Source organism: Pipistrellus kuhlii, unplaced genomic scaffold (assembly GCF_014108245.1).
Source record: "Pipistrellus kuhlii isolate mPipKuh1 unplaced genomic scaffold, mPipKuh1.p scaffold_m20_p_1, whole genome shotgun sequence".
In the NCBI taxonomy this organism is placed as follows: Eukaryota; Metazoa; Chordata; class Mammalia; order Chiroptera; family Vespertilionidae; genus Pipistrellus; species Pipistrellus kuhlii.
In genome coordinates, this window is record NW_023425404.1 from 168305861 (window position 1) to 168322334 (window position 16474).

General features: G+C 42.0%; 1 protein-coding gene across 1 annotated transcript in view; it reads left to right on the forward strand.

Moving 5' to 3' along the window:
* The window catches only part of LOC118706492, a 73765-nt gene that overhangs the window by 29916 nt on the left and 27375 nt on the right, over positions 1 to 16474 (forward strand). The window lies entirely within an intron of this gene.

Genomic DNA, 16474 nt, shown 5'->3' on the forward strand with positions numbered 1-16474 from the left:
TGTCTCCGCATTTTAGCTGCTTCCCTGAATTGATGGAGTGGCTTTGTGTGCTAGGTGTCCTAGCAGGGCCCAGTAGCTCAGCCTCCCCAGTTCCCTGTGGTGGACCCTTTGTGGGCTGTATGTGCAGTCTTGTTGTAGTTAAGCTTTGCTTGTTGTTGGTATCACAAATGGGGAGAGTTGATCTCCAAGCCAAATGGCTGTGATGATTAGCAGTGTCTCCACTAGGAAAGTTCTGTGCTCAGCTTGGATGGGGCAGAGTCTCAGGGTGGTGCAGACTAGCTTTGGTTTCCCGTCAGCCCCACCCTAAGAGTGTCCTGTTCTCAGAGTCCCTCGGCAATGGCTGCTGGCCACACGCTGCTCTGAGAGAAGGTTGCTCTCGAGTTTCGCCAGACAGTCCAATTTCTCCCTAACCAGAACTGGATATCAGTGCAATTGGGGGGTTTTGTTTTCCTCACCAAAGAGAAAGCTCACCGCGCATTAGCTGCCCACTCGCATGCTGCAATTAAGCCAGTGGCGTATTTAACTACCTGCCCTTTCCACGCTCACGGATCTCTGCACCTCCACAGCTTCTGAGGCTCAGCGTCCTTTTCTCTTTTTTTTCTAGTTGGTAGAGCTTCCACTCAGCCAGCTTTCTGGTGTTTCGGGACGATGCCCACTTTGTTTTCCAGTTGTAATTTTAAAATTGTTGTGGTAGGCTACATTTAGGTGTTTACCTTATGTTGCCATCTTGGTTTTTCCTCATCAGTGTCTATATTTAAATAGTATTAGTTAGCCGAAGCTGGTTTGGCTCAGTGGATAGAGCGTCGGCCTGTGGACTGAAAGGTCCCGGGTTCGATTCCAGTCAGGGGCATGTACTTTGGTTGCAGGCACATCCCCAGTGGGGGATGTGCAGGAGGCAGCTGATCGATGATTCTCTCTCATCGATGTTTCTAATTCTCTATCCCTCTCTCTTCTTCTCTGTGAAAAACCAATAAAATATATTTAAAAAATTAAATAAATAGTGTTAGTGCTTTGTGCTGATGGATCTACAGTCTTAATTAGATAACAAATTATCACAGATATAGGGGAGGCAGACTTTTTCCTCTACCCTCTTAGGGTGTTTTGGCTGTGCCTGGAAATGAAACTGACATAGAACAGATTAACAAGAGAAAAGCTTACAAATGTAGATAAGTTTTATGTGACACAAGAGTCCTCATAAGGAAATGAAAAGAGGTGATTGTGGAAAAGTAGCTAAAATATATGAGGAGGCTAAAGGAAGATACAAATTATTTTAACAAGTTCTGTTTTTTATAGAATTCTCTCAGCTTTGACTCTTCATTGAAAAATGTTTCTTTTCTCTGGTACAGAGAGGGCATCTTTCACGAGGGAGTTTTTAATCTCTTGTTTTCAAGAAGAAAAGGGGAGATTAGAATGCTCCTCTTGAATGCACTGTTTTTTGTTGTTGTTGTTTTTAGGTTTCTTTAGCTCAAAATAATCCTTATGCCAAAGTGGCATATTTTGGGGTGGTATATTTTGCCACCCTTCACAGACCATAGGATTTTTTTTTTCAAGTATTAAGTTAGGTAACTGACATAAAACTGCTAGATCAGTGCCTGGCAGAACAACCTCTTTTGCTATTAATGATGATAAAAACAAATAATGATAGGCTGTTGATGACAGATACATGCCCTTCGAATAAACTTTTGAAACAATTGGGAGTACCATTGCTGTGTTATTTAGGAAATCAGTTGTCTGGTTCATTGCTGGGTTTATAAGTCCGTTGATATGCCTTTCACAGGGCTGTGCTGGGTTACTGCGGAAACTCGTAACGAGGAGGCAGAAGCTGTGTGTGGTTCTGTTGTTGGGTGATTGTGGTGCAGTTTGTCACATAAGCCTGCGTCAAGTGGAAAGCTGATTTTTTCATTTTCATTATTTTGAGTTATTTATAAGTGTTTAACAGTTGTTATAATAGGCTCGGAGGTATACTATAACTCCCTTTTTATTTCAAAAAATATTTCTTAGGTAAATCTCATGAGACATGCAGCCTTATTTTTAGGGGCAGAGTGATATAGTGATATAGTAGCAGATGCTCTGTTTTTGTTTCATTTTTGTGGGTTTTTGTTTTTGTTTTTGTTTTAGTTTTTCTAGACAAATAGCTTTCTGAAGCTATTTAGGCCATCTGTTCCTATTTTGCCTTATAAATCTTGATGTGCCAGGTACTGGAGCGATTGCTTAGTTGTTCCCTTGGGAAGCCTGAAGTGAAAACATTGATTAGGCTCTTTTTTGGGCTGAGAGCCATATTCAGCTATTTAGCTGGCAGGAATGTCTTCATTTTGTCATTAGGGAACTAGTGGCAGCAGATTCTTGCCTAGAAATATTTATTATTATTGGGGCGGTCGTAAAGACTGTCTCCTTACAAGTACTGTTGGTAAGTCATTCTGGAAGCAACGGAATGTGCTTGAATCTGTACGCATTTGTTTAAAAAATTTTAAATGCATATCTTTGCCAATACTTTGATAAAGCCCATAGGTTTTCTGTATATTTGCTAGTATAAATAATTTTGTGAGTTGCTCCTTACAGTCAGAGTAGAATGTACTATAGTCTACCTTGAAAATGTCATGAGGCCCTAACTGGTTTGGCTCAGTGGATAGAGCGTTGGCCTGCGGACTGAAGGGTCCCAGGTTTGATTCCAGTCAAGGGCATATACTTTGGTTGTGGGCACATCCCCAGTAAGGGGTGTGCAAGAGGCAGCTGATCGATGTTTCTAACTCTTTGTCCCTCTCCCTTCCTCTCTGTAAAAAATCAATAAAATGTATTTTTTTAAAAAGAAAATGTCATGAGAAATTTCTTGAACATTTGAGTTTTTATGACTATCAATTTAATAGATGCATGCTGAGTATTTCTTGTCTCAACCAGTGCTATAGGAACTTGATGGGCTGCAGCGATTATGGCCATAGTAAGTGCCATGTACTCAAATGTTCTGTGAGGAAAGCAATAGAAACACAATGCTATGCGGGATGTGGTTTTCTTTTTAAATATTATATTTGATGTATTATTTATGAGCTAAAAAAGAAGGTGAGCTCCATTAACCCAGTGACCTTTATTTTCCCCCAAGCAGGATAATTGCATTCTAATGGACATATAGGAACAGCAGGTATTGTAAATACAACTCCCTGAACAAGTGGAGCTGCTGGTCTCGGCCTCAGAAAGCATCCAATGGGTTTCAGCATAAATTTAGAAGCAACTCAAATTCTTTACCAAACAAAATAGGAAAATGCTGCCCATGTGTTAGCATCAGGAAAATCGAATCATGTTCCTGGTGTTAGTCTTACATTTTCTTTAAGCATAACATGTCCTCTTAGAAAAGATAGAGTATTCAGTTTTATTCCAGGTTGAAATTATAGCCTGACAGTACACGTGTCGCCATGGCGTGTCTCACAGCCTGCAGTGCTGTGTTCACGTTGGTGAGTGATATGTGTATCTTGTGGGATTGAGTCCACCTGCTCGGGCTGCTGCTCACAGACATTCTGTGTTGTTTTTTGATGTGTTCATATCTCCTGGTTCTTAAGAGACTTAATTTTGAGACCTTCCTGGGATCCGGCCTGGAGTAGAATGGAGTCTCAGGTCTGCTTTTGGATCCTTGCTATCCTGGGGTCATAGATCTTCCAAAGAGAGGCTGTCAGAAATACTGACACTCTCTGACAGTTCTTCACCTGTCAGAGGCACATGAGAAAACAAGGACTGTGAACATTTTTCACAAAGCTGAATTTATTCAAAATTGTAAAGCAAGATCCTCTATGCTTAGGTTACACTCTTTCATTTTTTGTGTGTGTGTGTGTGTGTGTGTGTGTGTGTGTGTGTGTGTGTGTTTGTACTTACATGTTATTTATTTCCTGAAATAATATTGGCAATTCCTGGTAGCTGTTGTTGTTTTAATGTTCTTATGTTCTTAGTTGACACACACAAATAACAAGAGGTGGTTAGCTGTACATCATATTTTTAAAATATTTTTTAAATATGTTTTTCTAAATTGATTTCAGAGAGAGGACGGGAAAGGGAGAGAGATATAGAAACATCAATGATAAGAGAACATCATTAATCATCTGCCTCCTGAATGTCCCTTACTGGGAATCAAGCCGGCAACTTGGGCGTGTGCCCTGACCAGGAATGGAACCATGACCTCCTGGTTCATGGAACAATGCTCAACCACTGAGCCACATCAGCTGGGCTGTGCATCATATATAAAAACATTTTTTTAAATCCTCACCTGAGGATATTTTCCCATTGATTTTTAGAGAGAGTGGGAGAGAGAGGGAAAGACAGAGAGAAACATTAATGTGAGAGAAACTCAACACTTGGTTGCCTCCTGCATGCCCTTGATCAGAGCCCATGCCAGGAAGGAGCCTATAGCCAATAAAACATTTTTTTAAACTGACCTAGGAAGTCCATCAATCTGGAAGCTAGTGTACTTTGTCAAACTATTTGTCTTTATGTGGGCTTAGCTTTCAGAGTTAGGAAATCCTCACTCCGAACTGCTGGCTTTCTATTATTTGTTATATGTTGTCTATCAAAATAGCATTGCTTAGTTCTTAAGAGCCTGAGCTGTGAACTGGGCAACCAGAGTTCAAATTTCAGTGCTGCCACAGTGAGTCCTGGTATTTATTTAACTTTTCAGAGCCTCACTTTCCCATCTGAATAACACAGAACCAATTCATACAGCCACTATGACAGTAAGTGAGTTAACACATCTAAAATGCTCAGAACAATGGCTGGCATAGAAGACACATATTGGCATATATGAATTTTGCAATTGATCATATTTTCCTTTTTTTGTTTTCGTAATAGGACAGTTATAGCCAGATTTGCCCATATCTAGCTCTAGATGGTCTGGAACATAATTAGGTGAAATCTTATGGCCAGCCATGCTTTTTCCCTGTGTATTCTCTCTTCCCTCTGACTTTCTCCACTATTTATTTTCACCATTCAATATGTGCTTTAAAAAATACCACCAATATTTTGGATTGAGGTTAGATATAAATAAAATAACTTCTTAACTTAAAAAGTTCCATTTCACCTGGCCGGTGTGGCTCAGTGATTGAGCATCAACCCATGAATCAGGAAGTCACGGTTAGATTCCTGGTCAGGGCATATGCCTGAGTTGTGGGCTCAATCCCCAGTGTGGGGTCTGCAGGAGGCAGCCAATCAATGATTTTCTCTCATCATTGATGTTTCTCTCTCTCTCTCTCTCCTTCTTTCTTCCTCTCTGAAGTCAATAATATATATATATACATATATACACACACACACACACACACACACACACACACACACACACATATATATATATATATATATATATATATATATATATATATATATATATATATATATTTTTTTTTTTTTTTTAAAGTTCCATTTCTTACACCAAGCCTTCCTGTTCCACTTCAGGCCAGAGTGATTTCACTGCACTCTGACTTCAGAGCTGCTGTGGTTATACAACTCACTGGCCATCCGTAGACTCCCGGGATATTTGAGCAGGAAAGTACGGTAAATGAGGTGACTGTGATCATGAGCTCCTGGGGCCCCTGGGGAGCTGGCTGCTGGGAAAAGGCCATAGACAGAGGTCTAATGGGAGATTAGAGGAACTGGCACATCTGAGTCACAGATACCAAATGCTATCATTTACCAAACATTTTTTTAAAAAACAACGACAACACAGATTTGTGTATTTTACTTGCAGTATCTCATTCAATTCTCCCAATAACTCCATTAGCGACTCTTCTTGTTTCTCTTTCACAGAGTGAAGAAAAGAAAGCTAGCAGATCTGAGGCAAGTTGTTCAGGGCCCAAGACGTATAAGCAGTAGAACTCAGACCCAGAGTACCAGACCCTAAAACTTCCACTCTCAACCACACAGTTTCCCGTCTAAGTAATTCCCGGGGAGTGATGCAATGAAAGAGAGAGGCCGCCTGTAAAGTTCCAAAGGCTTGCACTGGCAAGCGTGGGGAGATGTTTGTGAAACCTCCTAACTCCCAGAATAATAACACAAGCCTCTTGATTCATGTGTGCCAAGATGTACTGTATAGTGGCCCATCCTGTCATATGCTACCAGAACATATTCCCAGCTTTGTGGCATGACTCACCTTAATCACAGACATATGTACTCTGTCCTCACCGGCTAGCCGAATCATTTACTTACTATCCTTCAAGTTTTCCGAAATAAAAGATGGTGTAGGGTACCGAGAAGTAAGCATTTGGTGTGCCTGGCTGCCTGGGATTTGGCAGCCACGCCCCTTTCCTGAACAGTAAGGGAAACTGAGCAGTGGGAGTTTATCTCAGGACACCAGCCAGCCTCACAAGTCCATAACTGGCCTGTGTTTTGGAAGGGAGTTTCATGCTGGGGTGCCTAGAGCTGGTGGGTACTCTGTTCTGGCCAGGCCATGGAGTGGTTTCAGCACTTGCCTGGAAAACAAGTACTGTGGCAGAAGCTGATTTGTAACAGGAAACTTGAAACCCTCATGTTGTATGTGAACACACCCATTAGAGGTTGTACTTACACGTGAGTGGATGGTTATCAGCGGTACTTGCTGTGATTGCCCGAGAAGTTTGCAATGGGCGTTATAATTTCACAGTTTTCTCTTACTGGCTTTGTGTGTAGTTTGCTCAGAAACTCGATACATCAAAACCATTTCAAGTGTATTCGATCCGGATCCCAGCGAAGGGAGGTCTAGTCACTGAGAAATAAATGTTCTCCTGAGAATAAATGTTAAACCTCTTCACAGCATGCTGCTTATTGCTCATCCAAGGCCCAGATTTTACAAAAACTTGTCCCCATCACTTAGAAAATGGAGTGATTTTCAGATGTTTCACTCAGTTATGCATAGCATACTTATAATTACCAGTCTTGCCTTTATTTCAAACTTGCTTAGTAGGAACAACTCATTTAATATGAGAACATATATATATATATATATATATATATTTTCTTTATTGATTAAGGTATTTCATATGTGTCCTTATTGCACCATTGCCCCCCAGAACTCCTCCACTCACGCCCTCACTCCCCTGGTGTCTGTGTCCATTGGTTAGGCTTATATGCATGCATACAAGTCCTTTGGTTGATCTCTCCCCCGTACCCCAACCCTCCCCTACCTTCCCTCTGAGGTTTGATGGTCTGATCGATGTTTCTCTTCTCTGGATCTGTTTTAGTTCATCGGTTTATGTTGTTCATTATATTCCATAAATGAACATGTGATATTTATCTTTCTCTGACTTGCTTATTTTGCTTAGCACAATGCTCTCCATTTCCATCCATGCTGTTGCAAATGGTAAGAACTCCTTTTTAAGCGCAGCATAGTATTTCATTGTATAGATGTACCACTGTTTCTTAATCCACTCATCTGCTGATGGGCACTTAGGCTGTTTCCAAATCTTAGCTATGGTAAATTGTGCTGCTATGAACATAGGGGTGCATATATCTTTTCTGATTGGTGTTTCTAGTTTCTTGGGATATATTCCTAGAAGTGGGATCACTGGGTCAAATGGGAGTTCCATTTTTAGTTTTTTGAGGAAACTCCATACTGTTCTCCACAGTGGCTGCACCTGTCCACATTCCCACCAGCAGTGCATGAGGGTTCCTTTTTCTCCACATCCTGTGGCAAGCACTTGTCGTTTCTTTCTTTCTTTCTTTCTTTCTTTCTTTCTTTCTTTCTTTCTTTCTTTCTTTCTTTCTTTCTTTCTTTCTTCTTTCTTTCTTCCTTCCTTCCTTCCTTCCTTCCTTCCTTCCTTCCTTCCTTCCTTCCTTCCTTCCTTCCTTTCTTTCTTTCTTTCTTTTAATATATTTTATTGATTTTTTACAGAGAGGAAGGGAGAGAGAGAGAGAGAGAGAGAGAGAGCTAGAAACATCAATGAGAGTCATTGATCAGCTGCCTCTTGCATGCCCCCCTACTGGGGATGTGCCCGCAACCAAGGTACATGCCCTTGACCGGAATTGAACCCGGGAACCTTCAGTCCTCAGGCTGATGCTCTATCCACTGAGCCAAACCGGTTTCGGCACTTGTCATTTCTTAATGATAGCCATTCTGACAAGTGTGAGATGGTATCACATTGTCATTTTGAGATGATTAGTGACTTTGAGCATGTTTTTATAAGCCTCTTGGCCTTCCTTCTGTCTTTTTTTGAAAAGTATCTATTTAGGTCTCTTGCCTATTTTTCTATTTTCTCTCCATCATACATTTTGGTGAAACTTAGCACTATAGATCATGTAAACTTGAATCATATAACAGGCAAATTACAGTAGACTTTCAGATGCCTTTTTTTCCTCTCTTTAGCTAGATAGTTCTCAAAATAATCTGTTTATATTTATATTAAAGCAGGAACAACTTTCATCTTCATAGCCTTGTACTCTAATGAATAGTTCAGTTACATAACTGATCTAGTTTTATAGTTCTCTCTGTCCTCTAAAAATTTTTATGACCAACTTCTCAAAAGGATTGAAGCCATCTGGCTTAACAGTCATATGAGAAGTCATCACATCTTACTAGCAGCTTAATCTTCTGGAATGAACCTGAATTCCTTCTTTTTACCCCCTTATCTCCCTTCATTTCTTAAATTTGTATTTATTAAAAAATAATTCCTTGTGCCGAAACCGGTTTGGCTCAGTGGATAAAGAGTCAACCTGTGGACTGAAAGGTCCCAGGTTCGATTCTGGTCAAGGGCATGTACCTTGGTTGTGGGCACATCCTCAATAGGGGGTGTGCAAGAGGCAGCTGATCAACGTTCTAGCTCTCTATCTCTCTTCCTTCCTCTCTGTAAAAAATCAATAAAATATACCCTAATATTTTAAGAAAAAATTCCTTGTGTTAGGGCCCACTACTAATAAAATAGGTACAGTGTTCATTCTTATACAACCTAATAGGTTCAATATCGGCTATTGATTTATACAATTGATTTCTGATCTACATAATCTAGGGCTAAATTCACAGGATGGTAAGTGGATTATGTATTCCTATATGTTTCTTTTTTTCTTTTCTTTTTGTTTTTGTTTTTTTGTAACATCAGGGAGTATAGCCTCTAAAGGCAGCCAACCTCCCCATGGGGTGGTGAAGTGGCTGTTGTGTGGGCCTGATGTCAGATTTGCAATTCAAGACATTTACATGCCAGCGCTTCATAAGCCACCTCCTGAGAAGAAGAGAGGACAGACTAGTGTTAATTTATAGAGAGTGGTGTAAATCTGAATGTTCGCTTCTTAATTTTGTTGTCACTAAAATAGTTATGTTTATTATTTCATGAATCCTTCCAATATTAGGGTGGCCTGAGAGGCTGTATTCACAGTAAAAGGGATGCTAAGTGAAAATAAAATTGAAGTAAAGTTCTATAAGTGGTCTCCAGGGATCTTTTATCCAGTCCCAGGGGATGCCTGGAATAAATCCAAGCCCATAGCTCAGAGCACCTCTACAGTGAGGCAGTCACCTCCCCCCCACCATTTCTGTGTCTCACCTCTGATGGGTACTTACCTCCAACTCTTCCCTTTCTCCATCTCCACCTCCATTTGCTATGTTTCTAGGCTTATTACTATTCTGAGTAACCATTCTCTCATAATGTATGCTAATGTCTTCAAGATTGAGTTACAGCCAGATCTTACTCTTAGCCATTCCATCTCTTTAAAATGATTTTGCTTCTCTCTTATCTCTTCTGGAATGGGTTGTAATTACTAGCCAAACTCTTAGCATTCTAGGACTTTAGTTGTACCTCTGTCTAATCAAATTGTTCTCTTTGTTCCTACCTGTCTACCATAGCATTTCTTAAAAGTGCTGTATTTCTTTAGGACAGAAGTATTATCCTTAAATAATCCATGAGTTGTCTTTGGTTAGGCCTCTTCCATTCCTCCATCCATTTAATCTACTTATATGATACTATAATTACCTATTGACCAAATTTTAGAGAAGTGCTTTGAACTGAATTCAGACCCATGCTTTCAGAGAAGGAAAATCTTGTTCTTAATCTTGAACTAGACTCAAAGGGTTTATTTTGAAACTAGAGGCCTGATGCATAAAAATCCATGCACTGGACGGGGGAGGGTCCCTTATCCTGGCCTGCCCCCTCTCACAGTCTGGGAGCCCTCAGGGGCAGGAGGCAACTCGGTGATCAGGGGAAGGTGATAGCCCATCACACCTCTGCTGCTGCCACTGCTGGTAGCACAAGCCTCGGCTGGCCCTGGTTACCTGAGCCTCGGGTGGCTCTGGGTGGCTGGGAAGGCACCATCCAAGGCTTGCCTGCACCTTGTGCTGGCCCTGGGCAACTGGGGGGCTGAGGGGATTGGGGGATTTCAGAGGCAGGTGTGCAGCAAGGCCGGGCTTACCTGACACTCACTTGCCTCCCCGGTGGGGCTGAGGGGACTGGGCACCACCATCTTGTGCCTGTGGATGCCGCCATCTTTGAGGACAGGGCAGTCGATTAGCATATTCCCTCCTTATTGGCTATGGGTGCCACTATTTTTGTGAAGGCATGAGGGTTAATTAACATATTCCCTCTTTTTTAGATAGGATAATATTAATGACACCATTCCCCCCACACACACACACTCATTTTAGCACTTTCTCAGAGATCGCTTTGTTCTGTTCTTGGTCCATTTCCCTGGTTCTGGATGCTAGTACTGGTTCTCCTTCTCCCCATGGGCCTATTCTGACATCAACATTTTGACTGAATCTATTTGAGTTATAACATTCTTGAGTTTATGTGCTCTCTTTATGAGTGTCTTTGAAATGTGATAAGGTAAGCAGCCACCTGCTTTATCTGTATTAAGTCTGGGCCTTTGCCCAGATGGCTGGTTTTTATATTTTCAAAATACACTGACTGATCAGATTATTATGATCTCTGAATATATAATAATCTGGCCACTCAGTGTATATCTTATATAATAAAAGGCTAATATACAAATTGTCCATTCAACCAGGAGTTCGACCAGTAGGCAGGCCGGCCAACTCCCATGTCCCCTACCCCTGACCAGGCTGGCTGGATCCCACCCATGCATGAATTCATGAACCAGGCCTCTAATATATATATATGTATATGTATACACACACAAACACACACACACACACACATACACTGAGTAGCCATATTATTATGCATTCAGAGATCATAATAATCTGGCTACTCAGTGTAATGCATACTTAAACTCCATACTTTTATATCTCGGATAATTTTATATTATTTTTCATAGCTTCATAGAATTGCATTTATTTTGCTCACAGTGACTTCATGCCTCCAGTCATCATCTTCCACTTGCCACCATCTGTTGGCAAAGGAAAAGTATGGAGTGTAACACTTCACACTTCTCAGCAATAGGGTGTATTGAGATCCTCTTTGTCATCACTTTTGACATTGTTTAAAGGAATTAACATGCGGCTACTGGCATTCTCACTTCCCATTTTAGGACTTTTGGGCGTGATATGTTTCTTAAAAACTCTACCCAGCCTATTAATAATGGACAAGAGATGGCGTCATATTAGCACACGGGGCCTTGAAGATTATGGTCCCTGGGGGTTCTGAAGAGCAAATATAGAGTACATCTCATGTCTTGGAAAGGGAGCAAATTCTATAATGAATTTTTAAGTTAGCAATTTGTTTGGTCTCCTGGGACTCCGGCAGCTTGCAGAGGTTATGGGGGTAAAAAGCACCTGCCGAGAGGAATTTCTCAGTCAGAACCAACATTTAAAGTAGTGGTGTGTTAATGCTTAAAAAGAAATCTGCATGCATTTTTTATGGCTTCTAGCTTTTGCAGCTGGATCTCACAAATGATGCTCCCCGAGGCTGAGCCAGCTCGCCATTTTCCAGGCTCCAGTTTCCATTATTTATGTCCTTTCCAATAGCGCCTATGGCACATTTAAAGATGTAGCTTTGTTAAAAGTACAGGCCAGTACCTGAATGGAGGCATGTGGCAAAGGACATGGAGTCTCCAGTTTTTAAACCTTGCTATTTTTATTTAGGAATAGTCAGTGATTTCACTCATAATCAAATACATTTTCAAGGATTTCGAGTTCATGGGGCTGTTCTTTGAAAAACGAACGCTTATGTGATTAGTGTTTGATTAAATGTTCACAGAGGAGAGTTTTCACCACAATGTCAAGTAAAGATGTATCATAAAAATAAAAAAAATTAGATGAGAACTCAAAGGTAATTGAAGATCTCCTGAGTCTTTATGATATTAGCACAGAATTAACTTGAATTTGAAAAGGGAAACCTAGAATTTTGGCAGTCTTTAGCAATGGTTAAAGAAGTTCCTGTGGATCGTGTTTTTCTAAGGGGCGACAAACATGGGAATATAATCGACATGGAATATTATATATAACAGATCCCTTAGCAGGGAAGGAGAGGTGGACCGTGGCTCTAAGACAGGCTGACTAACTCCTGGCGCCTTGTGTGATCGGGTACCTGTGAGCCCCACATCCCCGCTCTCAGTTCTAATGACACGATTGCCCAAATCGCGGTAAATCTCGGCCCCTCCTGGGAATGGTCCTCCCATGTCAGGCATTTCCCAAGGCGGTGTGTTCTTGTGCTCAGAAACTTATCCTCTCAAACTCTTTTGTTCTTGCCTCCTCACCAGGCTTTTTCTTCTGCTCGGGTGGGATGTCTCTGGGCACAGAGCCATTTCTACGCTGTGCGTCTACTGTGGGATAGGGCTGTCTTCTCCTGCCCTTCGGTGTTATGGTTAAACCTTCTCTCCATCCTGATTCAAAACCAGAGCCTCGGACTGTGCAGGGGACAGATTCTATCCCATCTCGTTCAGCTCCTTGCCTTCCCTCTTGGCACCCTTGTCAGAAAAGAGCAGCTTCTTCCTCAGTCATAAACATGATCCTCTGTGATGATCAGTTCTCAAGGAGATTGAATCCTGTAAGGATCACTAGGTCACCAATTCTGCAAACCACAGTCTAGTTAGGACACAGGATACCCTGCTACAGACTCAGTTTTACTTGAAAAACAGGATATGTAAGTACACTAGTCAGTACAATAGTGAGGTTTCAGACAAGCTTAAATGGCAAACAGGATTCATCTAAGGAACTTCAATACCTTTTGAATGACCTTTGAGGTTCTCTGCTGGCTGTGATAAATAGAACCTTACTTATTTATCCCTTGTTCCACTCTGCTCACTGGAACACTGGAAAAAAGATGTAAAACTGCAGAAACTTAAAAATGGAACATTCACTATTTCTACGCTCAAGAAGTAACCCCTAAAAAAGTATCTATCATATATGTGCTTTTCCTCTCTATGTCTGTCTCTCTCCACACACACACACATACATACAATCATTCTGTATGTTGTGTAATATATTTTATTTTTTCCAATTACACACTCTTTTTATGGCACACAAAGATCAGTATTGGGTAGATATTGCCACAGTGATACTGAGGAATAAGCCACCCTAAAACTTCCAGCTTAAAACAACTCCTTTTCTCCTGGATCTGCTGGTCGGCTGGCTTACTCCCAGGCCTGCAGGTTGGCTGCAGCTGCCTGATCTAGGTTTTGCCGACTGGCAGCTCTGCTTCACACTGCGAGTGACCTTGGGCCCTTCTGCTCCATTCTCCTCCTAGGACCAGTTACCAACAGGCAATGGGTGAGCGCCAGAGGGCATACCTGAGCATCTGAACACGGTTGTTACGTCATATCTGCTGACATCTCATTGACCAAATAAAAGTTCACAACAAAGCCAGAGTCCAGGAGTAAGGAAATATATTTCTTCTTCTGTGAGAGGAATTGCAAAGTGATATGTCAAAGGCCATGGATGTATGTGTGTGTGTGTGAAGGAGGGGGGGGGGGCGGCAGGGAGGGAGAGAGAGATTGAGGCTGATAATTTACCACTCTGCTCTCTGACATTTCACAGCTTACCCACGATGCTCTAGCTGTATGGGGCCTTTTCTCTGTTCCTTGAACACAACCAATTCCTCCCCACTCTAGGACTATTTACACTACATTACACTCTGCTATAAATTTATTGGTAGCTTTAGCACTAAAGTTTGCTTTCCAGAGTATTCCAGTAACATGACACCCAATCCTTTTCTTTCTTCATATTTTTTTTTAGCCCTTTATTTTTGATGATTGTCAGGGCATTCATTGACTTTAGAATATATCTGAAAGCCTTTCAGATTCACTGTGGAATCAATAAAACACTTTTTATTTTCCTCTGATACTGCGAAACCTGCCAAAAGATGACAGACAAATTAATTTGCTGTCCATCTGCCCAAAAGGAATAATGAGCAGTGGGTAGAACACTATGAGGATAACAAGTTTAATGGAACTTTAGAATTGGGAGTTGAGATTAATTTGGATTTTGTGATCTTCTTGATGTAGTAGATGTTACATTCTGAGCATTTATAAGTTAATTTGTTTTTCTTTATTCACATTGTATTTTATTGATTTTTTTTTTTTTACAGAGAGGAAGAGAGAGGGATAGAGAGTTGGAAATATCGATGAGAGAGAATCATCGATCAGCTGCCTCTTGCACACCCCCTACTGGGGATGTGCCCACAACCAAGGTACATTCCCTTGTGTGGAATCCAACCCTGGACCTTTCAGTCCACAGGCTGATGCTCTATCCACTGAGCCAAACTGGTTTCGGCTATTCATCTTGTAAACATATCTGTGTTCAGTGCTTGAGGGCTCATGTGCCTCATGCATTCTGAGCCTCCGGAGGAACAGGGTTTGTGAAGGTGGAAGGTCAGGTGTAACGTGCACATCTGGGGAGGGTTGGCCCAGGAGGCACTCCAGCCCCAGGTTCATGTATGAAAGGGACCAGTGGAGGAACTCAGGGCCTTGCACCTTTACGTCTGAGAGGAGGAGGAAAGGAGACGCTGGGATGACAGGGAGAAGCCATGCAGCTTCCTTACCCTGCTGGCTTAGGGAGAGTGTGTGAGAACCACTTTCCTGGCGGTGACTTCCCAGCAGGCCCAGGGAGTGTGGGCTCCTGCACAGTGTGTAGCACATTAACAAACAGTCAGTACATCACCGAGGGCTTTCGGCAAGTCAGACCCTATAATAAAGGCTTTATACCTGAACTCCTTTGACCCTCATAATTTACCTACGACTGTGGCAGAAGCAGTGAGCATCACTGACATCTGGATCAGGAGCAATCTGTGAAGCCTTCCTGGGCCCCTGTTGGAGATCGAAGAGCCTAACCTCCCGAAAGCCCTGGCTGATTCTATCAACTAGGAAGCTCATGCTATTTTTAGCATTTATCCATCCAGGGTTCACCTGGCGCAGGCACCTGCCTCTCCTATGTCACATTCCTATCACTGTCCATGGACGCCGCTGCACTCTTGCCCAAATAGCTCCATGCCCTTGGATCGGATAACCAGGCTTATGTCGCTCAGCCAGTCATCTCCTCTCTGGCCCACCTGCTCCTTTCCTGGGACTGGAGGGGAGTACAAGGAAGTGGGAACTCTCTGAAGGCAGGAACTAGGGTGGATGAAGCAGGTGGGCTTGAGAGCAGCTTGGTAGGGGCCTTGGCATGGCTTGTCCCACCCTTTGCTGCCAGTCTGACAGCTAATGTGGAAGAACAGAAATAGCAGAACCAGTTAACACTGATGAGTTAGTTTTACAGAAATGTCCCACAGCACCCCCCCCTGTCTTGACCTGAGAGTTGTTAATAGAATCAAATGAGATGAAGCAGATGAGTCTGTTTTTGTAATCCTAGCTGTAGGATACGGTTAAGACCATTGGAAGACTGTCTCTTCCAGGGCAAGAATGATTCATTCCCACCCTACTGATGCCAGGCTAGGTCATGTGACCTACTTTGGCCAATAGCATGTGAGTAGACTTGGGTGCACTTCTGGGGAGACCCTTGAAGAGCCAGCACAGGGTTCTCTATCTTCTGCCTTCCCTGCCTCTGTTTTTGTCAGGATGAGCCTCTGTCAGCTTAGGTATCTGGCAACTTCTGTGAGCAGGCAAAGTCCATGGCTGACATACGATGGATATTCACATGAGTAAGAAATAAAATAGTGTTTTAAACTGAAAGTTTTCAGGTTGTTTGATAGTGCAGAATAGCCTAGCCTAGCCTGACTGACATAAACTTAAACTCTGGAAGTCTTCGGATATTTCTGGAAATTAGCGCTCAGTTGTATCATAAAACACAATGCCACTATTAATAACCAAGATTGAAACACTTAGGGGAAAAAATCCTTGGTTTCAGATTAAACAGAAAGTTGCCTTTTTACTCATTGGTGTATCTTTTCTTTTTCTCCATATCTTGTGTTTTGTTTTTAGCAGTATTTTGGATTTTAACTGGCATAGACACATCCCAGTGTTTATTTTTACCTTTTCTTTACCTTCAGTGCACACATTGGTTTTATATTAATGTTAGGGGACATGGTCAAACCAACTACAGTAGGTCCTCAGGTTACATCAGAGATCCGTTCCTGCAATGTACCGCGATTTTCGCTGTCAGTCGGAACCCACCTACATGAGCACCTGTGCCACTCACGTGGAGCACACACACAGC